Here is a 15,367-nt window from a genome sequence, read left to right as displayed (position 1 = left end):
GTTCAGTCTTTGCTTCATGTTTCCAACTCCCGGCCTCAGAGAGGCAGAATAGGAGTCCAAAGTGGAAAATTATCACCACTCAAATACTCCCTTCTGGAGAGCTAAGCGCGTCCTCCTTCTGCCTCAGCAACAGTCTGGACCCATTTCTCTTTTATGCCTGAAAAAGAAATGGATGCATGCACCCACACAGAGAGCCGCGCTGCCAATGAGATAAGAACATTTGTCATTTTGTTCCCAAAGTGAAAATGCTACATCCAAAATCAGCAGCATGTTGCGTGCTAAGAAAGTAAAGAGAAAAAGATCGGATCTTCCGGCGTTTAAATAAACCTGGATTAGGCCCAAAAGCTTACCTTTGAGAGAAAAGATTCTAGGAGATCGTTATTTCTTACATGTTTATTTCTGTGCTCTGTGGGTTTGCTGTGGTAACCGTATAGTCATTCCTTGGCGATCAAAGATAATTGTCATAAAAAAAATAGAATAAAATGTCACTGCTGCTTTGAGCAGTCTGTATAAAGCTGGCTCCCATCGCATCTTCAATGTCATTGAAGGCATCAGACTGTGGAGGATCAAAAAATAAAGAGTCTACAAGCCACCATTGCTGAGCCAGGAACTTACCAGAGAACAAGCTCTACTCTGCATCCCACCAGGCAGGCAGAGATGAACAGCAGCAGCTTGGGATACCTTATGAATGTCCGTGTCTCCCCTAAACTCATATGTGAAAGCCCTAGACAAAAATCCAGACTGTGTTTGGACATCAGGCCTTTAGATTAGCAGAAAGATGAGGCCCTTCTACAGTGGGATCAGAATGTTTATGAGATTCCAGAGGGCCTGCTCTCTCCCACCCTCCTTCTCTTACTCCCTCTATGAGCTTATACCAGAGAAAAAACAAGTGGAGCCATGTGGGGACACCGTAAGAAAGTGGCTGTCTGTGGGGCTGGGGAGACGGCTCAGGCAGAATGAGTGTTTGCCACACAAGAAGAGTGAGGACCTGAGTTTGGATCACCAGGAGCCACATGGTGGTGCATGCCCAGGACACAGCAGCTTGGGAAGTGAAGATGGCAGGATCCCCAAGCCTTGCCAGCTAAATCAGTGAGCTCCAGGTTTAGTCAGAAATCCAGGTCTAGTTAAAAAATAATAATAAAGTACACTCATGGGCCAGAATCAATGGAGCCAAAGACTATGGAAACCTCTGAAAACCATGAATCAGAACAAAGACTTCCAGGCTAGAGAGATGGCTTAGTGGATAAGGCACTTGCCTACAAAGCCAGGGGACCCAGGTTCGATTCCCTAGGGTCCACGTAAGCCAGATGCACAGGGTGCGCACGCATCTGGAGTTCATTTGCAGCTGAAGGCCCTGGCTCACCCATTCTCTCTCTCTCTCACTCCATCTGCCTATTTCTCTCTCTCTCTCCCCCGCCCTCAAATAAATAAACAAAATAAAATTAAATAAAAAAACAAAGACTTCCTCCCTTAATTTGTTCTCTTAGGTATTTTGGTCACAGCAATGCACAATTACCTAAAACCTATAGTGCATGAGTAAGGGTCCCTAAAGGAACAGAACCCATCGAATGAATACGTCTTACAATGAGAACTAATGAGATTAGCCTATAGGAAATGGACTGAAAAGCCAAGTAGCTGTCTGCAGCCTGTGAGCCAGAGAACCCGGCAGCTGCTCCATCCACGAGGAGGGATGCTTCAGCAGTCCCAGGCTGGCACTGAAGGCCTGGAGGAGTCCTGGGGAGCATCTTAGTCCATGATGGAAGGCTGATGAAGCTGAGGTCTGTGGTCCATGGACATTAGTGGCAGCAGGGAAGATGCACACACCAGCAAGTAACATGGGCATCCAGGTAAAAGGCCCTGGGTTCCCCTGGGGCTTCCATGTACATAGCCCATCATGAGAGGGGCCACCCACTCTGAGGGAAGGGCTTCCTCTTGCCATCAAGCCATCCTTCCTGGAAATACCCTCACTGACCTACCCAAAAGGGGCATCCCTTCTTTGATTCCTAATCCAATCAAGCTGATAATAGAATTTAACCAGCACACAGGGTGACCCTAAGCCTTTCATTGCATCTTGGCATTGACAACATCAGCCTTAACTGTTGAGTCATCACGATTTCAAGAACAGAAATCACTATAACTGATACCAGCTAATGGCACAGGACTGGTCCCATACCAAAAAAATAATAATTTAGGGCTGTAGAAATGGCTTAGAGGTTAAAGCACATGCCTTTGAAGCCTAACAACCCAGGTTCGATTCTCCAGGTCCCATGTAAGCCAGATGCACATGGTGGTGCATGCGTCTGGAGTTCGTTTGCAGTGGCTAGAGGCTCTAGTATGCCCATCTCTCTCTCCCTCTCTCTCTGTCCCCCTCCCTCTAATAAACAAATAAATAAAAATAAAATCTTTAAAAATTTTTTAATTATATATATATATATATATGTATGTATGTGTGTGTATGTATAAATACATATTTCTGTCTCTTCTCTCCAACTGCTATGCCACAAAGGGTAGAAAGAATCCTATGTAATCTTACACCAAACATTTGATAAAGAACACCTTTATTTATTTACTCACTGTCATTAGATAATAAGTATGAATTTCATGTTGGATGTTCCTTTTTCCGGGCTCCCTCATTGACTAGTACTTCCTTAGTCTCTGACAGAAAAAGAAGAATCAGTTTGTACCTTGTTTCTGAATGGAGTTTTTCTTACTGTATTGATCTCTCTCTCTCTCTCTCTCTCTCTCTTTTTTTTTTTTTCACTACAGAGCTGCCAACATTTTAAATGACATTATAGGTCAAATTCAAGTTTCTTTTCCATTCAGTTCCAATTCAGTCAGATAACTTGCAGGAAAGTTTCAGTTCCCCTTCTGAATGACCAGACTTTACTCTTTCTGCAGTCACAAGTTATCCATTGTCATCCGTTATCCGTTATCGTGGGCAGGAAAACAGTGGAAGTAAGGGTTAGGAATACAACAATACCCATGATTGTAGAGCTGGCTTTGCCACTCACAAACTGGGTGGCCCTGCCTCAGCAGAGACAATACCATCCTCATCATCTGTTAAAAGTGGAGCGCCACGCACAAGGCCCTGCCAAGCGAGGGGCACACCGAGCCTCACGTTCTCCTCTGCTTTCAAACCGGTTAGCATCGCCCCCACAGCTGCCAAACCAGAATGGTTGGCAGGCCCTCTCCTCCTTGTGGTAGTACCATTTAAGCATGTATTCCCGGCACCCGCCTTCCACAGTCTACAGGAGACAAAGATCCGTAATAAAACAATTGCCGAAAGAACTGAGTTTCCTGCTCAAGTATGGCAGATCTGGAGCCTCAGACCTTGCGATGTCTTCCAGCCTCATCCAGCACCTGGGGCAAGACCCTAAACCTTTCAGATCCTCAAGTTCCTTAACCATAAAAACAATGTTTTTAAACCCAGCATCACAGATGTGTTGTGTCATATAACCTATGTGAAAAGTGCAAATAGTTATGGCTATTGTTTTTGCATATATCTGGCCTGTAAAGATATACCACAGATAACATATGAATAAGTGATTGAATGAATGAAGCATTCTGATATTAAAGTCCCTCATTTACAGGCTAAGGAGATACCTCATCGGTTAAAGGTATTTGCTTGCAAAGCCAGACCGACCAGGTTCAGTTCTTCAGTGCCCACATAAAGCCAGATGCACATCATGGTACATGCATCTGGAATTTATTTGCAGCAGCAAAAGCCCCTGGTGCACCCATTCATTTCCCTTTCTCTCTTTTTCTCTCATAAATAAATAACTTTTTAAAAAAAATTGAATCTGGGCGGGAGAGATGGCTTAGCAGTTAAGCGCTTACCTGTGAAGCCTAAGGACCCCGGTTCAAGACTTGATTCCCCAGGACCCACGTTAGCCAGATGTGCAAGGGGTCGCATGCATCTGGAGCTCATTTGCAGTGGCTGGAGGCCCTGGCATGCCCATTCTCTCTCTCTATCTTCCTCTTTCTCTCTCTGTCACTTTCAAATAAATAAAAACAAACAAAAAAATTTTTTAAATAGAATCTTTCATTTATTTCTTTTTCCCAAGCATATCAGCTCCTTGATTAATTTCAAAGCTGCCCAGCCTTCTGGTGACCTACGCAAATCAAGATCACTTATTATTTTAACACCCTGATTTTTATCCAAGAAGCCAGGACATCTACTAAAGAGAAGAGCAACATGGTGTATATGGAGAATGAAAAGAAAAAAGCAATGGAAATCAACAGATCAGAACAAAGCAAGATCTGGGATTTCCTGGATTTTAAATCAGGTACCAATTTTCCCAGGTGTATAAATTTTGCCTTCCAGACAACAGGTCTTCTCGGGCACACTTTCTGGTGTATAGAAATACAGGTTGCTAGCATCCCCCAAGTAGCTTCTCCTAGCCACCTCAAGCACCTCTAAATGCACAAGACCTTGTCTTAAGTAAGAACGGGTGGCAAAGCATGGGCTGTTCCCAGGAAATTAGGGACTAACCTCTTGTTAGCTTAACCAACACCAGTACCCATGGGGATAAGATATCCTCTGAGTCGGGTAGAGCCCCAGACACAGGCTTGTGCCACAGCAAGGTGACCTTGGATTTGCCCACCATGTTAACCTCCTCTATAGTGGGTCAGAGAGAAAGTCTCAGGGGCCTGTGAGAAGGACAAATAAATCCTTCTTCAAACCCTTGTCTGAATCAACAGAGAAACACTAGAGATGTAAACTTCCAGCTGTAGAATTCACTATGGAGTCTCAGGGTGGCCTTGAACTCATGGCCATCCGCCCACCTCTGCCTCCCGAGTATTGGGATTAAAGGTGTGCACCACCACGCCCACCTTCATCTGTATTGTCTTGATCCAACCTATAGACGCAGGGCTCAGCAGGCAGCGGGCCCAAGCTGAACCCACATGCATTGGATTTGCCACAGAGAAGGTCCTTCAGTCTCTAGCAACTTCACCTTTGCCTTTGGTCTGGGAGACCATCAGGGGGTGCTTCCTAGATCAGTATGTCTAGAGCAGGATCATCCAGCAGAACTTTCTAGACTGACCCAAAGGTTGGAACTGATGAAAATCTGTGCTGCTCATTACAATGACCACCAGCCTGCCCAGGTGGTTACTGACCACAGGAAATATGTCCAGTGTAGCCAAGGAGCTGAAAATTTAACTTTATTGAATTTCCAAGTATTTAAATATAAATAGCCACTGTGGCCAGTGATTGCCTTATTAATCAGAACTGTGGGTGAGCCCTACATGCTTTAAACTAGCTATCCCTCAGTGATTGTTTGGAGAGTAACAGTCACTATTCCTCGGTCTTCAGATTTCTTTCCTGGTAGGATATGCATTGGATGCCAGTAAGCTTTCACTCGAGTAATTTTTTTTTTGTTTGTTTATTTTTATTTACTTATTTGAGAGCAACAGACAGAGAGAGAAAGAGGCAGAGAGAGAGAATGTGCACACCAGGGCCTCCAGCCACTGCAAACAAACTCCAGACGCGTGCACCCCCTTGTGCATCTGGCTAATGTGGGTCCAGGGGAATCAAGCCTTGAACCAGGGCCCTCAGGCTTCACAGGCAAGCGCTTAACCACTAAGCCATCTCTCCAGCCCATCACTCAAGTAAATTATTGATAGCTCCTAATTTTATATTAGGCATTTTTTTTTCTCCCATGAATGTTAACTTGTGCCTTCTTGGTAGACCATGTTAGGCAGCAATCACAATTTTATTCAAGTTTGTGAATCCAGAATTTTATGGACTTGATTCAAATTCAATAAAGGAAGAAAAAGGGTGGCTGGAAAGACAAGAACTGGCAGGTGCCAGGAGTGGCTACAGTGAATTTAAGATCTTGTCTAGGCTTGTCTATGTCCTAGTGTGTGTATGTCTTATAATAAAGCCCTACTTGGAGGGAAAGGAAAAGAAAAAAAAATGTGTGCTTAGGAGATAACACTGAAATTGAAAGTACACCAAGGTCACCCTGGCTTCTGTGAAGAGAGATAACACATGTCTAAGTCTTCACAGGCAGGTATAATAGCAGGTTGCAGGTGCTGGGACAGAATGGGGTTTACGACACAGAGGCGCAAAAGATGCCATGGAAAGTTCACATGACCCGGGGGTCCAGAGAGGGCCCTAAGGTCCCTGAGCCCAGGAGTAAGAGGAGAGTGCAAGTGGAGGGTACAGAGGGGTGGGCAAGGGTGGGCAGGGATATCAATACCAGGAATAGATAACAGGGCACAACAGGGCAACTGGGGCACTGGTACATGTTATTTGTATAGAAGGGGTAGCCAGCAAGGTCCTCGGGGCACCAGGGCAGGGGCTCACCTTGACGGCCTGCATGCCCAACCCAGACATCCAAGCATGTATCCAACAGACACTGAGGAGCCACAGAAGACATCACATGACCTGACTATATTTTGGAAAACTTAATTCAGATACTCATGGTGTTGTAAGGGGCCGGGGGGATGGAAAAAGAGAGCAGAAGGGAGGGAGAGGACCACTCGAATGACGTAGAGGTTGGGGCTGACTTTTCCACATCCGACCTAACAGTTAGTCGTTCGTTCCAACAGGGGAGATGGTCCGCCGCGTAAATGCTCTATCACACACAAGTGTGAGGACCCAAGTTCTGCTCCCCAGCACCCACGTAAACGGTGAGCACCTGTCATCCTGCTCAGGACGCAGGGACAGAGCATAGCCTGGCTAGCTAGACTAGCTAATCGGCAAACACTGGGTGCAAAGGGACAGCCTGTCTCAGTAAGCGGAGCGAAATAGAGGGAGACACTTGATGTCAATGCTGGCCCCCACACAAGTGCGTGCGCGCACACATGGGAACACGCATACTTACGTGCATGCACACCATACCCACACGAGGAAAGATAGCTGATGGAGGAAGAAAGGATGAAAATGTCATCTCCAAATCCAAGGGCAGAGAGGGCTTGAGGAGGAAGGTGATCAGCATTCGTCCAACCTCTTCTCTCCAACAGCAGGGCCAGCAGGAGGGTGTCCGGAAGTGCAGGAAGGCACAGGGGCTGCATTTGCTTATTTCTTTCGAAATCCTGAGAAGAAACAAGTGTGGGAGGGAAACTGAGGGCAGGCGCTTGAGAAGGTGATGAAAGCTGAGGGTGGCCTTGGACGACAGCGGGAGGCAAAGCTGGCCAGAGCCGAGAAGTACCAGGGACTTTCAGATGGCAGTTTTTGTGGAAGGGACTGGATGAGAACCAGGGACCTTCAGATCCCAGTTTTCGCGGAAGGGACTGGATGAGATGACCAGCTGGGTCTCCTTCATGTCCTTGACCTTGGTGTTGAGAAAAAAGAAACCTTCGAGCAGTAATTCTCAAGCTTTTAAACACGTTGTTATTCACTCGTGTGCATGTGGGTGTCCGTGTGCGTGCATGCCGTGGCACGCGTGTGGAGGTCAGGGGATTGATTCTTTGCTTCTCCACCTCATCAGAGGGAGGGTCCCTCGCTCTGGATTCTTGCTCTGCTGATTGCTCTTTGCTGTGCTCACCACGAGCTTCCAGAAAACTCTTTGGTCTCTGCCTCCCACCTTGCCACTCGCCTCAGGGTCAGGTCGGCAGCATGCTGGGATTGCAGAAACCCGCCATGGCTTCCAGCTGTTTACATGAGGGAGTCAGGGGATCGAAGTGAGGTGCTCCAGCTAAACGGGTGAGCTCTTTACCCACTAAGCCACCTCCCCAGGCCAGATTCTCTCTCCTGATTACCAAAAAACTTCAGCTGCAAGTCCCAAAGACCGACTGAACTGGTCTGAGGAGAATCTTTCAAGAGGCCCAGCTGATTTTTTTGTTGTTGTTGTTTGTTTTGTTTTTGTTTTTCGAGGAATGGTCTCACTCTAGCCCAGGCTGACCTGGAACTCACTATGGAGTCTCAGGGTGGCCTCGAACTCATGGCGATCCTCCTACCTCTGCCTCCCAAGTGCTGGGATTAAAGGTGTGCACCACCACGCCCAGCTCCCGCAGATTTTAATGTACAGTCGAGACTGAAAATCACCACCCTGGAGGATCTTCAGTACTGAACATAATGAGCAATCAGTAAGCCCTGGTGCATTTCCTGTTTAGCCAGAAGAGGGGAAGTCGCTGTGCCCGCCTGGACCGCCTAGTCCTGTTGTTTGCCTGGCTCTGCTATTTCTTTTTCAATGTGTTGTTTTAGACTCTAAGGGGGTAAACACACACACACACCTGTCCACGTTAACGGGCTTACCGTGTGTTAATGCAAACTCTCTGGCTTTATTTTCAAAACAACCTAAAAGGGAAGATGCTCACATGAGCCCACTGTACAGATCAGAAAACTGAGCCACAGAGAAAGTTAGACTGTTCCCACGGTCGCCTAGGCCGCAGCCTCTCAGATGGGGAGCCCTCTAGGCACATCCAACAGCTCTGGGAAGTTACCTAAGCAGGACTAACCCACCACTCACTAGAAACTCTCTCAGCTTTCTTAGATAACATTTGAAAACCTCAAGGTCAAGTTCCCCAGTATCTCTCATGAACCTGTTTAGAATTAATTTGTTAATCACAGATAAAATGTAATTTGACACTTCTATGTGTGTTAATCCAAAACTGCTCTGTACTTGCTTTATACATATCAAAAAAAAAAAAAAAAAGTTTCTAGGGCTGGAGAGATGGCTTAGTGGTTAAGGAGTTTTGCCTATGAAACCAAAGGACCTAGGTTCAATTTCCAGGACCTACATAAGCCAGATGCACAAGGTGGCTCATGCATCTGGAGTTTGTTTCCAGTGGCTAATGGCCCTGGTATGTCTGCTCTAATTATCTATCTGCCTCCTTCTCTCTCTCTCAAATAAAAATATATTTTAAAAAATGCTTCTAAAACTTAGGACACATCACAGTGGGCACTTGTAGATGAAGGAGAGTGTCTAAAAATAGGCTCGGGGCTGGAGAGATGGCTTAGCGGTTAAGCACTTGCCTGTGAAGCCTAAGGACCCCGGCTCGAGGCTCGGTTCCCCAGGTCCCACGTTAGCCAGATGCACAAGGGGGCGCACGCGTCTGGAGTTCGTTTGCAGAGGCTGGAAGCCCTGGCGCGCCCATTCTCTCTCTCTCCCTCTATCTGTCTTTCTCTCTGTGTGTCTGTCTCTCTCAAATAAATAAATTTTAAAAAATAATAATAAAATAAAAATAGGCTCGTTCCAGGGTTGAGAGTATGTTTGCTAGGGATGGGGTGGTGAATCGGAAGATCAAACGCTAGCCATGCAAGCTTCTGAGCTGGGCATTGAGCCCTCGGCACCCAAGGAAAGCTGGATTCAGCGGCACAAGCAGTGCATTGACAGAAAGACGCGAGGCGGAGACAGGAGAATCCTAGGAGGCTCACAGGCTGCTAACCTTGCACGCACATCACTGAACGAGAGACCTTGTCTCAAGCAAGGGGGAAGATGGGGACCAACGTCCAAAGATGTCCTCTGACTTCCACACATGCGCTCGGCATGCCCATGCCTGCACACGCACATATATTCACATCTGCAGTTTATTTTATTTTATTTTTGTTTTGTTTGGGTTTTCGAGGTAAGGTTCCACTCTAGCCCAGGCTGCCCTGGAATTCACCATGGAGCCTCAGGGTGGCCTTGAACTCATGGCGATCCTCCTACCTCTGCCTCCCGAGTGCTGGGATTCAAGGCGTGTGCCACCACGCCTGGCTGCAGTTTACTTTTCCTAATAGATCGTTGCACCTCTCTAATCTAGAACCACTTCATGGGGGAGGGGGCTCTATAATATGCCCTGAAATGACTTTAACAGCAGGTGATACTGATCCTTTCATCTACATTTTTATAGCTACATGCACGAACATATGCCTTTGTAAGGAAAGTGTGGGAAAAGCCTGTATATACATGTTAACTTAATGCCTGAATTTTTTTTTTTTTAAGATATAGATAATGGGGCTGGGGGAACAGCTCAGCAGTTAAAGGCACTTGCTTTCAAGGCCTATTGACTTAGGTTCAATTCCCTAACACTCATATTAAGCTTAACAGAAATTGGCACATACATCTGGCATATGTTTGTAGTGACAAGAGACTCTGGCACACCCATATGCACATGTATTTTTTTAATTTTTGTTTTATTTTTATTTATTTGAGAGAGACAGACAGGGAGAAAGGGGTGGGGAGAGAGAATGGGCGCACTAAGGCCTCCAGCCACTGCAAATGAACTCCAGATGCATGTGCCACCTTGTGCATCTGGCTTACGTGGGTCCTGGGGAATTGAGCCTCAAACCGGGATCGTTAGGCTTCACAGGTAAGTGCTTAACCACTAAGCCATCTCTCCAACCCCATAATTATTTTTTTAAGAGATGGAAAAGGTGAATCCAACTTAGAGGTCAAGGGAGAGGTAGCGTGTTTCTTGCCATAAGCAATGCCCGATGCTCTTTCTCTCCTGGGTTAGTCTATGTCCAGTGCTTCCTGTCCATTATCTCTGGTGTTGTGTTTGCTCTTTACAAAACTTTCAGGTCCTTCTTGCTCAGGTAAGGATGTCATTGTGCTTTTCCTCTTTCCTTCTAGAAAAAAAAGTCTGTTGTTTTGAGTGCTTCTAAATCATAGGCAAAGCCAGACATGCCAGACTGCCTATTGGCCAACCTGTGTAAAAACAATTGTCACACTGCATGTTCAAGCCCCGTTCAGGCCCATCCTTAGTCTGAGCCCACTGCTCTGGGTTGGGGCGTGTCCTGAGGACGCATTACTGCACTAGCTGCTCTCTTAGGCTACAGACATGTTGGGATAACGAGCGGCATAACCCATTAGGCATGGCCAACCTCGCCTCCCAGGCTTGGACTGGAGGATAGGATGATACGGTGGGATAGAAGTTTTTCATTTACTTTTCTTTTTATTATGCATGTGTGTTTATGTGTATGTGGAGCACATGTGTGTGCAAGGGTATGTGCACATGTGTGCCCATACATGTAGAGGCCACAAGACAACCACGGATAGCACTCCTCAGGAATACCACCCACCTCCTCTTTGAGGCAGGGTCTCCCATTGGCCTAGAACTCACCAATTAGGCTAGGATGGCTGGCCGGTGAGCCTCGGAAATCCTCCTGTGTCTGCGTCCCAAATTCTGGGATTGTACGTGTACTCCACCACACCCGGCATTTTTACATAGATACCCGGCATCGAACTCAGGTCCTCATGCTTATAAGTCACTCCACCAACTAAGCTGTCTTACCTTTCCAGCTGGTGGGATTAAATTGTTGATTTTTTTTTTTTTTCGAGGTAGGGTCTCCCTTTGGCCCAGGCTGACCTGGAATTCACTATGTAGTCTCAGGGTGGCCTCGAACCCACGGCGATCCTCCTACCTCTGCCTGCCAAGTGCTGGGATTAAAGGTGTGCGCCGCCACGCCTGGCTTGATATTTTATTTTTATACACTCGTGCTTTTTGAATTTTTATATTGGTCCTCTATTACCTTGAACATTAAAAAATTAGAAAGAAGCCGGGTGTGGTGGTGCACGCCTTTAATCCCAGCACTCAGGAGGCAGAGGTAGGAGGATCGCCATGAGTTCGAGGCCACCCTGAGACTCCATAGTGAATTCCAGGTCAGCCTGCGCCAGAGTGAGACCCTACCTCAAAAAACCAAAAAAGAAATTAGAAAGAAAGCAGGGTATGGTGGTATATGTCTGTACTTCCAGCACTTAGAAAGCTAGGACAGGAGGATCATGTGTTTGAGGCTGCCTAGGCTACATCGTGAGACTATTAAAGAAAAATTAAATGACATCAGACTTGTCATCTAGGAGCAGCCCAGGCTCTGATGGCTTGGGTCAGACTGAGGACTCGTGTCATCTGTGACTTTCCTTTAGAAGACAGTGCCCTGCCCAGGGCAGGCCCCCTCCTTCAGTTCACCTCTTGATAGGTGTGGCTTGCTTCAGCAAGGTGTCCCCACAGTTTGTACCCCCACACTCTTCAGTGAAGAGTCCTGGTTTATTCTACCTGAAATTAAAAGTTTTTTTTTTAATCAATTCAAACATAAAATTGTATAAAACAAAATGCTACCATTTAAGACACCAATGTCAAAAGACATGAAATAAAGCAAAATCTAAAATCAAACAAAAGAAATATAAAAATAGAGGCAAATTAAATATTAACAAAAAAGTGAAGATATAAAATTTAAAAATCGTAGAGCTGGGAAGATGACTCAGTGGTTAAAGGCACTTGATTGCAAGGCTGCTGACCTGGGTTCGATTCCTCAGTACCAATGTAAAGCCAGATGCACAAAGTGGTGCAACTATCTGGTGTTTGTTTGCAGCAGCAAGAGACCCTGAGATGCCTACACACACACACACACACACACACACACACACACGCACACGCACACGCACACGCACGCACATGCAAGTAAGTAAATAAAAATGTTAAGTCATAAGAGAAATTCAAATGAAGTATAAAATGATAACTATAAACATGAATGCAAATAAAACACACTAAAAATAAAATAGAAAGTAAATAAAAACATGCAATGCAATCTATCATATGAATAATATAAAATGATATCTCAACATAAAAGAATGTAACAAAGCACAAAATGCAATATAACAAAACATTAACAAATAGAATGAAATGAAACAGATGGGAAAAGCGATTCAACCTGCTTCTCTTTCACAGAATCACTAAACTATCAGCTGTCTCCACCACCTCCTGCAAAGAATAGGAATCCAAGGTTCAGAGAAGCTCCTTGACTTTGCTAGGATCACACAGCTCATCAGTGGGGCTAGAACTAATTCATTGATGTTTGTACCTTTCAAATAGAGAGGCACAGATGTGACATCAGTGTTCGTAAGATGTCTGTGAGACTCACTTTATCCCCTTAGTAATGAAGGACATGACTCCTAAGGCCCCCAGTGGGATGCCACACCCACTTATAAAGTAAAGAACCAATGTCTTCCAGGACAGAGGACAAGGAGACCTCACATGAACATCATAACACATCCCATCGTCTTGAATTGGGCTCTTGAATTAGAGCCAAGATAAACACCTGAAAATGTGGCAAGATAACCTCCCCAGCCGGTTCCTGATTCTCTCCCATCAGGAGAGGGATACAATTTGATCCTGGCTGCCCATGAATTTGGTTCAACTAGATCTGATCAGAGGTAAGGACGCTGGACCAAGGAGGTGAGGGAGAATTCCAGCCAGGACACAATGTCATAGCCCTTGACCCTGAATCTTCACTGGTGGCTCAATCTACCCAACCTGGGGACAGAAAGTTTGTATACATAAAATAAATTAAAAAAAAAAAGAAAAGAAAAGAGGGGCTGGAGAGATGGCTCAGCTGCTGAGGTTCTTGCCTGCAATGCCTAACAACCCAAGTTCAATTCCCCAGTACCCACGGAAAGCCAGATGCACAAAGTGGCACGTCCATCTGGAGTTTGTTTGCAGTGGCTAGAGGCCCTGGCACATCCATTCATTCTCATTCTCTCTTTCCTGTTCCCTCCCCACTTCTGTCTCCTTGCAAATAAATAAAAATAAATGTTTTTTAAAAAAAAGAAAAAAACGTGTATGTGCATGTGTGTGTGTGTGTGTGTGTGTGTGTGTGTGTGTGATGCAACTAGAAAAGGCACAGCAAAAGGGGAAGACAAGACCTTAAGGAGAAGGGAGGAAAAGAAGGTAATGGGATACACATGCAGCAGGAGGGAACCAGCCAGGGACCACAGAAGAGGGAAATGGGAGGAGGAACAAATGACACACACATGTGTAAATATATATATATATATGCCATATGCCATAGTGACTCCTAATGTCATATACTCTTCCTACCTGGAATTTGGTCCATAGAACTGGGCATGGTGACACATGCCTGTCATGTCAGTGCTTAGGAGACTGAGGCAGGAAGGATGGTTACAAGACCGAGGCCAGCCTGGGCTACATAGTGAGCCCCTGTCTCAAAAGACAAGCAGTGTGGTCCATGGGTCAGTTAACACATCACTGAGGATGCACAGAATCCCAGGCCCCAGCCCAGCGCTACTGAACTAGAACCCTCACCTGAACACGATTCCCAGGAGGCTGGCGGGCGCGCTAAACTCTGAGAAGCATCACGTGCTCCTGGGAAGGAGCAATCGCCAGTAAGGAGTGACGGTAACTCGGCCTCGCATTTGTACGCTGGTGATGCTTCAAGACCCCGCCAAGTCCATTTGGCTTCATAATTAGGGGGACAGGCTGCCACTTGCATTTTGGTCTGGGAAGGAAAAAAAAAAAAGCTACCTTGGAACCCTGAGGCCTCCCAGCCACCGGATGAGAAGAGCAGGACAAGGTGCCAACAGGAGGGTTGGCACACTGGTCATAGCAGCACCTGCAGGAGATGAAGCCCCCATGGAGGCCCCCATGGGTGCTGGCTGCGCACACCTCAGCAAGGGTGGCAGTGCCCCAAGGCCAGACTCAGGTTCCTCCAGCTCATCCCACCTAGGGCATCTGGAAAGCCTGCATGAATCTGTGGGCATAGGCTGTCTCTGCCTTGGAGAGCCCCTCTGGGTGCAGCAGGTGCTGTTCAGAGGGCACACTGGCCACCTGGGCCAGCTCTGCAAGCTCCCGGGCCCCTGCGCCTGAGCCCACGGCCAGCACCCAACCCAGTGATGCCCTTGCTCTTGGTCTCCTGGGACACCGTCCTCAGCTCTTCTTGTCCCGGTCGCTGGTTTTGCTGGCTACGGTGATAAGCGCCCTCTCCACTGGCCACTCCAGGGCCTGGCCCAGGGAGGGGGCTCCCCACGGCAGGTGGTCTGCGGCCTCCCGGACCTGCTTCTGCATCTGTTCTCGGTGGCCATGGGAGATCTGGTGGAAACACTCAGGCACAGGGGATCCACCCACACCAGGCCAGAAGCCCGCTGGTGAGCCGTGTGGGTCACCGGGCCAGCACGTGCCCCACAGTGGGATGTGCTGGGCTGGGTGGTCACCTCCAGGTCAAGCGAGCACAGCTTCCACTAGCCAGCCGCAAAGCACCTCGGTAAACATCAGTGCTGACGTCTCGGGAGCTGTCCACCGTGAACAGCAAGCCCATGTCCACTGACTGCCTGGGGCCCAGCAACATCAGGCCCACATGCTGGGACTGCTCAATGCTTGTCTGGGAAGTACAAGAAAAGGCTGGGATTAAACCACACATCTTTCCTTGGAACACACACTCCCAAGGCCTCATTAAAGACTCCTGCCCGAGCCGGGCATGGTGGCGCACGCCTTTAATCCCAGCACTCGGGAGGCAGAGGTAGGAGGATCTCCGAGAGTTCGAGGCCACCCTGAGACTACATAGTTAATTCCAGGTCAGCCTGAGCCAGAGTGAGACCCTACCTCGAAAAACCAAAAAAAAAAGACTCCTGCCCTGAGTGCTTCGCCAATCATTGACTTGAAACAATAAGCTGATGGGCACTGGAGTAAAGGCACGAGGTTTTCA

At 47.0% G+C, this 15,367-nt stretch overlaps 1 pseudogene; it reads right to left on the bottom strand.

The window, feature by feature from the left end:
- Positions 1-14,388: 14,388 nt before the first annotated feature.
- Positions 14,389-15,367, bottom strand: part of LOC101604002 — a 117,933-nt pseudogene continuing 116,954 nt past the window's right edge.

The sequence above is a fragment of the Jaculus jaculus genome, chromosome 17 (assembly GCF_020740685.1).
Source record: "Jaculus jaculus isolate mJacJac1 chromosome 17, mJacJac1.mat.Y.cur, whole genome shotgun sequence".
Taxonomy (NCBI): Eukaryota; Metazoa; Chordata; class Mammalia; order Rodentia; family Dipodidae; genus Jaculus; species Jaculus jaculus.
Note: the sequence above shows the minus strand (reverse complement) of the source record. Positions and strands in the feature narration are given on the sequence as shown.